General features: G+C 45.2%; 1 protein-coding gene across 1 annotated transcript in view; it reads right to left on the bottom strand.

Moving 5' to 3' along the window:
• Positions 1–13363, bottom strand: part of LOC141075498 (microtubule-associated serine/threonine-protein kinase 3-like) — a 147575-nt gene that overhangs the window by 27180 nt on the left and 107032 nt on the right. The window lies entirely within an intron of this gene.

The following is a 13363-nucleotide window of genomic DNA, read 5'->3' as shown; positions in this document are numbered from 1 at the left end:
CTAATGTAAGGCAATTGACAGTATGTTTTATTCAATGCACAGTTGGTGTACACACGCTGTTTGACATTGATCCTCTGTGATATGTATGTGTGTTACATGATATTGTCATTGCTGTCAGTTTGCATACTGTATACCCTGCCTTTGGTTCAATAAACGAATTTAAAAGAAAAAAAGCCATACTGATGGAAAAATAAAAAAGTTGTGGAACAAAGGCAAAATCGGAAAATTGTCCAGGGGTGACGGGGTTAAGATAAAACGAGGGAGGGTGGATTTAAATTATAGCCTGACTCCGGTTTTCTGCCTAATTTGATACCCAAAATGGCAATTTTAATATCAAGGAGTGTTTACTTTGTAATATACAACGCCTGGATAAAATCTTCATACCCTCAAAACATTTTTTACATTACACCCACAAACATAAATGTTTCTTTAATGGGATTTTCAGTGATAAATCAACACAGTAGCAAGTTTGTGACATGTAAAAGGAAATGATACATGGTTTTCTAAATATCATAAAATATATACAGTGGGGAAAAAAAGTATTTAGTCAGTCAGCAATAGTGCAAGTTCCACCACTTAAAAAGATGAGAGGCGTCTGTAATTTACATCATAGGTAGACCTCAACTATGGGAGACAAACTGAGAAAAAAAAAATCCAGAAAATCACATTGTTTTTTTTTTCATTTTATTTGCATATTATGGTGGAAAATAAGTATTTGGTCAGAAACAAGCAATCAAGATTTCTGGCTCACACAGACTTGTAACTTCTTCTTTAAGAGTCTCCTCTTTCCTCCACTCATTACCTGTAGTAATGGCACCTGTTTAAACTTGTTATCAGTATAAAAAGACAACGGTGCACACCCTCAAACAGTCTGACTCCAAACTCCACTATGGTGAAGACCAAAGAGCTGTCAAAGGACACCAGAAACAAAATTGTAGCCCTGCACCAGGCTGGGAAGACTGAATCTGCAATAGCCAACCAGCTTGGAGTGAAGAAATCAACTGTGGGAGCAATAATTAGAAAATGGAAGACATACAAGACCACTGATAATCTCCCTCGATCTGGTGCTCCACGCAAAATCCCACCCCGTGGGGTCAGAATGATCACAAGAACGGTGAGCAAAAATCCCAGAACCACGCGGGGGGACCTAGTGAATGAACTGCAGAGAGCTGAGACCAATGTAACAAGGCCTACCATAAGTAACACACTACGCCACCATGGACTCAGATCCTGCAGTGCCAGACGTGTCCCACTGCTTAAGCCTGTACATGTCCGGGCCCGTCTGAAGTTTGCTAGAGAGCATTTGGATGATCCAGAGGAGTTTTGGGAGAATGTCCTATGGTCTGATGAAACCAAACTGGAACTGTTTGGTAGAAACACAACTTGTCGTGTTTGGAGGAAAAAGAATACTGAGTTGCATCCATCAAACACCATACCTACTGTAAAGCATGGTGGTGGAAACATCATGCTTTGGGGCTGTTTCTCTGCAAAGGGGCCAGGACGACTGATCCGGGTACATGAAAGAATGAATTGGGCCATGTATCGTGAGATTTTGAGTGCAAACCTCCTTCCATCAGCAAGGGCATTGAAGATGAAACGTGGTTGGGTCTTTCAACATGACAATGATCCAAAGCACACCGCCAGGGCAACGGAGTGGCTTCGTAAGAAGCATTTCAAGGTCCTGGAGTGGCCTAGCCAGTCTCCAGATCTCAACCCTATAGAAAACCTTTGGAGGGAGTTGAAAGTCCGTGTTGCCAAGCGAAAAGCCAAAAACATCACTGCTCTAGAGTAGATCTGCATGGAGGAATGGGCCAACATACCAACAACAGTGTGTGGCAACCTTGTGAAGACTTACAGAAAACGTTTGACCTCTGTCATTGCCAACAAAGGATATATCACAAAGTATTGAGATGAAATTTTGTTTCTGACCAAATACTTATTTTCCACCATAATATGCAAATAAAATGAAAAAAAAACAGACAATGTGATTTTCTGGATTTTTTTTTCTCAGTTTGTCTCCCATAGTTGAGGTCTACCTATGATGTAAATTACAGACGCCTCTCATCTTTTTAAGTGGTGGAAGTTGCACTATTGCTGACTGACTAAATACTTTTTTTCCCCACTGTAAATTGTAGCGTGCAATTGTGTTCAGCCCCTGAGTCAATACTTTTTAGGGCCACATTTCATTGTAATTACTGCTGCAGGTCTTTTGGGGTCGGTGTCTACACATGGCTTTGCTCATCTAGAGGTGACAGTTGTGCCTTTTCTTCTTTGCACACTTGCTTAGTGAGATTGCATGGAGATGCCTGAGAACAATTTTCATATCTTGTCATGGATGCTCACTGGGATTTGGGTCTGGACAGTGACTGGGCCGATGATGCTGAAATATTCTTTGATCTAAACCATCCATTGTAACTTTGACAGGATGTTTAGGGTCATTGTCCTGTCGGAAGGTGAATCTATGCCCCAGTCTCAAGTCTTCTGCAGCCTGTAACAGGTTTTCCACCAGGATTGTCCTGTATTTAGCTCCATCCATCTTACCATCATCTCTGACCAGTTTCCCTGCCCCTGCTGAAGAAAAACCTCCCCAGTAGAGTTGAGTGAAATGGGTTGGTCAAATTCAAAAGTCGCCCACTTTCGACAAAGTCGGGTTTTGCCGAGCGAAACCCAACCATAGCGTGAGGTCGGCCATGCAGTTGCCGACCCAAACGCCAAAGTTGCGTTTCCCATAATGCTTTCAGGTGCCTTTTCTCTGCCAATGAGCAAGGACGCACACTGTGGGCAACGCGATGACATGGGCAGCGGCCACCATCATCTTAGAGAAGGGCATTGCAGTGATTAGCTTGCTTTGTGTGGCGTCACAGTGCCTATAAAAGCCCTGACCGCAGACCGCCATTAGACTTCTGCCGATCTTAGCATAGGGAGAGGTTGCTGCCGCTGTTTCTCAATAGGGAGAGTGTTAGGCAGGAAAGCAAACAGATAGGCAGGGAAGAAAAAACATTCTGTGCTTGTGCTGATAGCAATTGTCCTGTACAGTTAGTGTGCAGTGACAGGAGAGGATTTTTTTGTGTGCAGCAGTGCTGGTTATTAGGCTGCCTTATTAGGCTACCTGATAGCTGCATTACTGTGTGCACAATGCTGTGCAGACTGCTTTTTACACAGCACTCCTACTTTTATTCTTTTTTTCTGCACAGTTACCGAGCATTTATTTTTTCCCACACCGTATAGAGGTGTACGCTCCTCACACACTACTGTGTACCGGCTGGTATCACGGACAAATACATGCTATGTGTGTGTGACTCTGGAAAAAAATAGACGGAGATTTACATTTTTCCATACATACACCGTATAGAGCTGTCTGCTTCTGATACAGTACCGTATATCTGCTGTTTGGATTACGGTCAAATCCATACTAAGACAGCATGTGTGTGTGATTCCAGAAATACATATACAGAGATTTACATTTTCCCCTACACCATATTCAGCTGTACGTTTCTGATACAGTACCATATATTTGCTGCTTGGATTACGGTCAAATACATACTGGGAGAGAGTTATAGATATGCACATGGTTGAGAGGCTGTGCGAAAAGAGGCAGGCTGTAATGCATTTGTGGGAGGATACACGGGCAGGCAGTTTGAAGGCAGACATGGAGTTGTCGGGTGTGCAAGCTGAAAGACCTCTGTAAAGTCCTTCAGTGTTTTGAGGAATGCACACGGCTGGTAAGCGCAGACGACGCCATCATAAGCATGAGCATCCCACTTATGTGTCTGCTCATGCAAACTTTGACACACATTAAGGATCAGGCATCTGCAGCGGAGGACAAAGAGGAGGAGGAGGGAAGCCTTGATGACAGTCAGCCATTGTCTGCCCAGGGAACTGTCCTGGATGAGGTGGAGGAAGAGGAGGAGGAGAGGATTAGGGGAAGGATTATTTTGGGGAGGAGGATGCTTCTCGGGGGCAAGAGAAAATGTTGACTTGCCAAGGTCAGGTACAGGGTTTGTGCGTGACTGGAGGGATGTGGATTTGGCAGAAAGTGCTCCTCCACCCACCACTGGCAGTGTATCATTGACACCTGGAACATTGGCCCACATGTGTGATTATGTATTGCAGATCCTAAAAAGTGACCCCCGCATTGCCAAAATTATGAAGGATGACGACTACTGGTTGGACAGCATCCTCGATCCACGCTATAAAGGCAAATGACAGAACATCATGCCACAGGAGAACCTAGAGCTAATATTGGCGAACAAACAAGCAACTCTGGTAAACCGTTTGTTAGAGGCATTCCCAGCACACAGCAGCGGTGCAGGTTCTACCACGAGCCATACTGGGCCAAATGGAAGAGGTGTTCGTGGTCCACACAGCCGATCTGGCGTTGGAGACAGGGGTTTCATGACCATGTTGTGGACTGATTTCTCGAGGACCGCTCACACGACTGGTAATACTGAATCGATTGCAACAGACAGGAGACAGCAGTTGTCAACTATGGTTCAAAATTACCTCTCTTCCCCTATCGATGTTCTCCCTCACAGGTCATTCCCCTTTGACTACTGGGCCTTACAGGAGCTCGCTTGCCCTGCTGGTAGTGTGCTATCAGGTTACTTTAAAGCTTCAGCACCATGATTACATCATCTAGGTTAAAGAACATTGGGGGGGTTGAACTTATATAAGATAGCCCACACTCCAATCTACACTGATGACACCGCTAACCTGTGGCTCCACCAGAACTTCTTCTGATTTGACACCACCAAAAAAGTGATATCTATTAGAACACCCATATGACGAAGAAAAATTTCATTACCAGCTGGACCGGCGCAGGGAGTAATAGGACCAACGGCGAAAAGGATAAAGAAAAGGGGAAAAAGGTAAAGATAACAACGGAAGGGATCAGTTTGAAGAAGAGGGCACCTACCTAGAAAACGAGGAGAACCAAAAAAACTTTTAAATGTGAAATTGAAAGAACATGATGATGACGAACTAAACACACCTGCAAGTGACAGGGAAAGGGGACGACACAGGCGGGAAAACCCCAAAACAGACACCAAGGTTCAAGGGCCAAAGGTCACACCAAGACCTATTCCCAGGGTGACCACCCAGGGGGGGGCGGGACCAAGGAGGTAGAAAAGAATTTAGTTGAATTAAGAAAAAACAAAAAATTATTTATTAAAACAAGTCAGAAATCTCATTTAGCCCTCCAGGATTTATCGTGCCTAATTTATAAATCCAAAAAAATTTCACGTTTATTCAAGGCTTGAACCCTGTTCAGAGTATCAATGGGAATATGGTCTATAGGGGTAACCTTCAATTCGACATGACCCCTATACATAGCACTAACATGCCTCGATTACCCATGTTTTAAAAAACTTATTTTAATGTTGTGTCATTAATCCTTTTGTGTAGGGGTTAGATAGTTCTACCTATATACTGTTTACCGCATATACACTCTACAAGGTAGAGTACAAAACTTGACTGGCAATCTAGCCTGTACATGATGTTAAAAATTGTCCCTTTATCATTATGGGAAAAAAAGGTGGACGCTTTATGATTAATCTACAAACAGTTTTTTTTATTTCACCTATACAAACCCACAGACATTATCCTAGAGAAGGTATTAAATCCCTTTATAGCCGATTTCTTTTTCCTAAGTCTACTGGGGGCCAATATACTTTTTAAGGAAGGTGCTCTCTTGAATGTCGCCAATGGGGTCAGGGGTAAACATTTCTTGCATATGGGGTCATTTAGCAAGATCCCCCAATGTTTATGAATGATATCCTTAATCTCTTTATTTTGGATGAGAAGGTGGAGATAAAATTAACTGAAACCTCCAGAGTATTTTTATCTTATTTTCCCGAGACCAAACTGCAGAGTCGGCCGCCTATGCGATTTGTAAAAACTTCATCCAAGTGTACGGCTGCCCGCAACAAATACATTGGGATCAGGGAACGTGCTTCCTAGGAAGAGTCATGGAAGAACTGCATCATCTCTACGGTATCGATAAGTCTCGGACTACACCATATCACCCGCAGGGGAACGGATCCCGCGAACAATTTAATCGGACACTAATTCAAATTCTGCGTACCCTGGAAGCGACCGAAAGGCCCGCTGGCCTGAGTATGTCCCTGAACTGGTAACATAGTTATTAAGGTTGAAGGGAGACTTTAAGTCCATCTAGTTCATCCCATATCCTGTCCTAACTTGCCCTAACATGTTGATCCAGAGGAAGGCAAAACAAACCCATGTGGCAAACAGTAAGCTTCACATTGGGGAAAAAAATTCCTTCCCGACTCCACATACAGCAATCAGACTTGCTCCCTGGATCAACGCCATATTAAGGAAACTAGTGTATATACCCTGTAATATTATACTTTTCAAGAAAGGCATCCAGTCCCTTCTTAAATTTTAGTAGGGAATCACTCATTACAACATCATATGGCAGAGAGTTCCATAGTCTCACTGCTCTTACAGTAAAGAATCCGCGTCTATGAGTATGCTTAAACCTTCTTTCCTCCAGACGTAGAGGATGCCCCCTTGTCCCCGTCACAGGTCTAAGAGTAAAAAGATCATTAGAAAGCTCTTGGTATTGTGTCCAGTTTTGGGCACCACATTTTAAAAAAGACATCAACAAACTGGAGCAAGTTCAGAAAAGAGCGACCAGAATGGTGACCGGTCTGCAAACCCTGTCTTATGAGGAAAGGTTGCAGGATTTGGATATGTTTAGTTTGCAAAAGAGAAGACTGAGAGGAGACTTAATAACTGTCTACAAATATCTAAAGGGCTGTCACATTGTAGAAGGATCAACTTTATTCTCATTTGCACAAGGAAAGACTAGAAGCAATGGGATGAAACTGAATGGGAGGAGACACAGATTAGATATTAGAAAAAACTTTTTGACAGTTAGAGTGATCGATGAGTGGAACAAGCTGCCACGAGAAGTGGCGAGTTCTCCTTCAATGGAAGTCTTCAAACAGAGGCTGGACAGACATCTGACTGGGATGATTTAGCGAATCCTGCTTTGAGCAGGGGGTTGGACCAGATGGCCCAGGAGGTCCCTTCCAACTCTACGATTCTATGACTATTCCCCCAGTGACCCCCAACCCTTATATCTGATCTGCGGTCTGGCCTGTGGGGTAATATTAGGTCTAGCAGTGCCCCCCTCTTGTTGGGTCCTGAACCAGTTGTGAAAGGTAATTGTCTCTCAAAGTGGTCAGACACCTATTACCTTTGCTGGAACTGCAGGTTTCTGTTCCCCAATGTATTTCAGGGTAGTTGAAGTCCCCCATAATAATGACTTCTCCTTGAGTCGCAGCTTCATCTATTTGCTTTATGAGGATATTCTCTGTTGCTTCCATTATTTTTGGAGACTTATAACAAACCCCTATCAGTAATTTATTATTTTTCCCCCCTCCCCTTATCTCCACCCACAGAGACTACATTTTCATTAGATTCATATATATTATCACGCAGGATGGGTTTTAAGGATGATTTTACATATAAACACCCCCCTCCCCCTCGCTTATTTGTTCGGTCATTTCTGAACAGACTATAGCCCTGTAAATTAACAGCCCAGTCATGGCTCTCGTCCAGTCATGTCTCAGATATCACCACCATGTCATAATTATGTTCCAACAACATTAACTCCAATTCCTCCATTTTGTTGGCGAGACTTCTGGCATTAGTATACATGCACTTTATGTATCTCTCTGTACCTCTATTCTTTCTTAATTAACTGTTCTAACCCCACCCCCCATGCCACCCCCACCCCAATTTCATTATTTGTGCCCAGGTCTCTATCTGCACTGTCTTCCCCTCCTATAAAAGGAATACCCTCCCCCCATCCCTAGTTTAAACACTCCTCCAACCTTCTAGCCATTTTCTCCCCCAGCACAGCTACACCCTCCCCATTGAGGTGCAGCCCGTCCCTAGCGTAGAACCTGTACCCAGTTCTGCAGGAACCCAAACCCCTCCTTCCTTTACCAACTCCTGAGCCACTTATTAACCTCCCTAATCTCCCGTTGCCTCTCTGGCGTGGCACGTGGTACAGGAAGTATTTCCGAAAATACCACCTTGGAGGTCCTTGCTTTAAGCTTACAGCCTAATTCCCTGAAATCATCTTTAAGGACCTTCCACCTACCTCTAACTTTGTCAATTGTGCCAATGTGCACCATGACCGCTGGATCCTCACCAGATGCTCTATAGATTTTACCCCCATATGCTGCCCCCCATAAGATGCTCTATAGATTTTACCCCCATATGCTGCCCCCATAAGATGCTCCATAGATTTTACCCCCATATGCTGCCCCCATAAGATGCTCCATAGATTTTACCCCCATATACTGCCCCCATAAGATGCTCCATAGATTTTACCCCCATATGCTGCCCCCATAAGATGCTCCATAGATTTTACCCCCATATGCTGCCCCCATAAGATGCTCCATAGATTTTACCCCCATATACTGCCCCCATAAGATGCTCCATAGATTTTACCCCCATAAGGTGCTCCATAGATTTTACCCCCATATGCTGCCCCCATAAGATGCTCCATAGATTTTACCCCCATATGCTGCCCCCATAAGATGCTCCATAGATTTTACCCCCATATGCTGCCCCCCATAAGATGCTCCATAGATTTTACCCCCATATGCTGCCCCCATAAGATGCTCCATAGATTATGCCCCCATGTGCTGTCGCTGCTGCATTTAAAAATTAAAAAAAATGACATACTCACCTCTCTGTCGCTGGGGGCCAGGTGCTGGTGTCACTGCTGGCACCTGAGATATTCACCTGTCCAGGGTCCATCGCTGATTGCTGCTGTTTGGCACGTCATCTGTCAGTGACGTTCAGACTGCAGGGGGCGCGGCGCGCACTAACCACTTCACCGTGCCCTCTGCTGTCTGAACATCACTGACATGACGTGCCAGACAGCAACAACACAAACAAAAAAGCACAGAATGACAAATGTGCAAAAATACCTTGCAATAAGACATATAACAGTCAGCAAGTGCTGATAAAAGGTAATAACAAACACAGGGTATTTAGTCGATACTTTTTTTGCAAAAAAATGTATACCAAGCTGCCTCACCAACGTCAAGGTAACCCGTATTGAAGCAGTCCCTATCTAATGTATTTAATACCTGAACATATGAACAGTGTCTAAATGAGCAGGATTAAGACAGGCACTTTCTGGTATGGGCATGTGATGCAAGACAGCTCCTTATGTGCATGTCACACAAGAGAGGGGTGGGGTCTCTCAAATCATGCATAAGCACGAAAAAAACTGGATTAAAAACACACATGTGGTGTGAACATGGTCCAACAGACTTGTTCACATTGTGCATGTCACATGTGTTTTTATTTCAGACAGCAGCAAGCAGCGATGGAACGGGGACAGGTGAATATTGCTACACTTACCCATCCTGGCGCAGCCTCGTTCTCCCGCGGTCTCCCTTCCTGCCTTCAGCAGTCACATGGTACCGCTCATTACACTCATAAATATGCTCATATTCATGAGTGTAATGATCGGTACCACGTGACCGCTGAAGGAAGGAAGGGAGATCGCGGAGAAGCTGGGGGCTGCAGAGATCGTGCCAGGACAGGCAAGTATGACCTGACACCCCCGCCCCCCCTTCCCTCTGACCCCCTGTTGTATATGACTCGAATATAAGTCGAGAGGGGGACTTTGTTAGGAATCTGTGTCCTACCATACTTATGCAGAGATCCAGATCCTCACATTTGTCTCCAGAGGCTAAGTCCTTTCAGCCAGCTTCTGAGCATGCTCCTGGAATGAGCTCCCATTGGAGTTCAGGAGTCAGGTGCTCAGGTCCTGCTCCTGATTCCATTGGCTTAGCTCAGGGCTCTGGAGATTTCTGGCAGGTCCCGTACGCTATAAAAAGTGCGCATGGCCGCTATGCCATGCGCTAGTATTTTCATACTGCTGCTGTATGTATGGTGATGGATGCTTGGACTGGTGACTGACTTATTCTGAAACCCCTTCCCTCTGATATTACGATTGTGTGAGTGATTGGGCAGCTGCCAGTAGCAGCGCTAGCGCCAGCGCGCTCCAGCTATACGTTTTCAGCAGCTAGCGTCCTGCATCGCGCCAGCTAGATTGCGGTGTCTTCTCTGTGGCTCCATTCACACCGCGCTGCGATTGCAGTTTTCCGCGTCTGCAGTTGCGACGCCTCCTGTCTGATTTCACGGTAGGTCTAGAGGGAGTAGTCCTGCTGCCTAAGGCTACTTCTGTGACTATTTTTACCGTGACAGTTTCGCTGTTATTCTGTGTCCCCGAACAGACGTAGCGTGTCACTTTATTCTTTTCCCTGCAGCTCTGTGAGCATAACAGAGCTCTCTTCTGTGCACTTAGGGTGCAGTTAACCCCGTGCACATTACCGCCATAGTGCTCTGCCTCTCTAGCAGCGGTTATATCACCTGCCGCACGGTGGACCCCGGGCGGCGAACACGTTTATTTATATTTTTTTAAGCGTGTACCGCCGCCGTAACATAATACTAGCGCCAGGGTCTAGATGCTGCCGTCCAGGCACTTATGGACGCGGTAGGGCGTATGTCCATGTCCGCCCTTGCGCCGACAGTTACCCGCCTCCCGTTGCCCGATAAATATGCTGGGGATGGAGTCCCTCCTCCATCAGCGGACCCGGGTGCATCTGTAGGAGATGGTCGCGAGCAGTTGATGTCGCTGGTTCGTTCGTCGGTGACTTCGTCTACGTGGCAAGCCTATGATGCCGTTAGACCGACTGTCTGGTTACTAGGACACTCCTACATATTTTGGGCAGCGCAGCGAGCTGAGTGCCGCCCTGGCGGGAGGCATCTAGGTTTCCGTGACGTGGCCTTCATGTGGAGAGGCATCAGGGGCTTGCAATGGCCGCAAGTTCTACCGGAAGTGGTATCGATTGCAAGAGGAGCCAGAGGTCCTATGATTTTGGATTCTGCACGCGGGGGGGGGAATGTTCTATGTTCATACAAGGTGGCAGAGCTTCTCACAATGATGCGGGCTGATATGGAACGTTTCCATGGTTTTTTTTTCAGGAATTGGTGCTAGTCTGGTCTGAGATTGTCCCGAGGGCGGTGTGGCAAGGAGCTAGGGATGGTATTGCCGTTGAGCGCACTAGGAGGACCATACACGCCTGTATTTCTAAGATGGTGCGTGAGAGGTTTGGTTGTTAGACACAGACAACTAGAAGGGGATAATGCTGCTTTATTGAGACCTGACGGGGTGCACTTGAACGATATCGGGCTCGATAGCTTATCCGGTCTCCAAGATGGCATAGAGCAGGCATTGCTACTGATGGGTGGGGGTCGGAGTCCTGTTTGAGAAACAGGATCCTCCGTGGCGGTGGAGAAGTAATGGCACATAAGTTACGGCTTGCTGGCTGACTTGCCTGCGAATATGGAGTAGGGCATTAGGCAGCGAGCGCGTTTTTAAGAAAGCTAAGTGCCTTTTCAAATGGTTGGTAAGAAAACATTTAATAAAGCTGTGACCGACCTTCCCCCATCACTTGGTCTCTGAGTTTTGATTTGTATGGTTAAGTGGGGCTGAGGAAATGCGCCAAGGGGTTGTTTAGCCCTATGTCAACACATTCATACAGGAGTAGAGGTACTGTGCAGTATATACATATACAGGAGTGGTACTGTGCAGTGTATATATATACAGGATGAGTGGTACTGTGCAGTATATACATATACAGGAGTGGTACTGTGCAGTGTATATATATACAGGATGAGTGGTACTGTGCAGTATATACATATACAGGAGTGGTACTGTGCAGTGTATATATACAGGAGGAGTGGTACTGTGCAGTATATATATACAGGAGGAGTGGTACTGTGCAGTGTATATATACAGGAGGAGTGGTACTGTGCAGTATATACATATACAGGAGTGGTACTATGCAGTGTATATATATATATACACAGGATGAGTGGTACTGTGCAGTATATACATATATAGGAGTGGTACTGTGCAGTGTATTTATACAGGAGGAGTGGTAATGTGCAGTATATACATATACAGGAGTGGTACTGTGCAGTCTATATATACAGGAGGAGTGGTACTGTGCAGTATATACATATACAGGAGTGGTACTGTGCAGTGTATATATATATATACAGGATGAGTGGTACTGTGCAGTATATACATATATAGGAGTGGTACTGTGCAGTGTATATATACAGGAGGAGTGGTACTGTGCAGTATATACATATACAGGAGTGGTACTGTGCAGTGTGTATATATACAGGAGGAGTGGTACTGTGCAGTATATACATATACAGGAGTGGTACTGTGCAGTGTATATATACAGGAGGAGTGGTACTGTGCAGAGTTTATATAAAGGAGGAGTGGTACTGTGCAGTATATACATATACAGGAAAGGAGGAGTTGTACTGTGCAGTGTATATATACAGGACAGGAGTGGTACTGTGCAGTGTATATATACAGGAGTGGTACTGTGCAGTGTGTATATACAGGAGGAGTGGTACTGTGCAGTGAATATATACAGGACTGGAGTGGTACTGTGCAGTGTATATATACAGGACAGGAGGAGTGGTACTGTGCAGCGTATATATACAGGACAGGAGTAGTGGTACTGTGCAGTGTATATATACAGGAGTGGTACTGTGCAGTGTGTATATACAGGAGGAGTGGTACTGTGCAGTGTATATATACAGGAGTGGTATTGTGCAGTGTATAAATACAGGAGTGGTACTGTGCAGCGTATATATACAGGACAGGAGGAGTGGTACTGTGCAGTGTATATATACAGGAGTGGTACTGTGCAGTGTATATATACAGGACAGGAGTGGTACTGTGCTGTGTATATATACAGGAAAGGAGGAGTGATGTTGTGCAGTGTATATATACAGGATTGGTATTGCGCAGTGTATACATACAGGAGTGGTACTGTGCAGTGCATATATACAGGACTGGAGTGGTACTGTGCAGTGTATATATACAGGAGTGGTACTGTGCAGTGTATATATACAGGATTGGTACTGTGCAGCGTATATACACAGGACAGTAGTGGTACTGTGCAGTGTATATATAGGAGTGGTACTGTGCGGTGCATATATACGGGACAGGAGGAGAGGTACTGTGCAGTGCATATATACAGGACAGGAGTGGTACTGTGCAGTGTATATATACTGGAGTGGTGCTGTGCAGTGTATAGATAAAGGAGTGGTACTGTGCAGTGTACATATGCAGGACAGGAGTGGTACTGTGCAGTGCATATATGCAGGACAGGAGTGGTACTGTGCAGTGCATATATGCAGGACAGGAGTGGTACTGTGCAGTGCATATATACAGGCCAGGAGGAGTGGTGCTGTGCAGTGTATATATACAGGACAG

This window comes from Dendrobates tinctorius, unplaced genomic scaffold (genome assembly GCF_039654945.1).
Source record: "Dendrobates tinctorius isolate UK_male_01 unplaced genomic scaffold, ASM3965494v1 ptg000358l, whole genome shotgun sequence".
NCBI lineage: Eukaryota > Metazoa > Chordata > Amphibia > Anura > Dendrobatidae > Dendrobates > Dendrobates tinctorius.
Note: the sequence above shows the minus strand (reverse complement) of the source record. Positions and strands in the feature narration are given on the sequence as shown.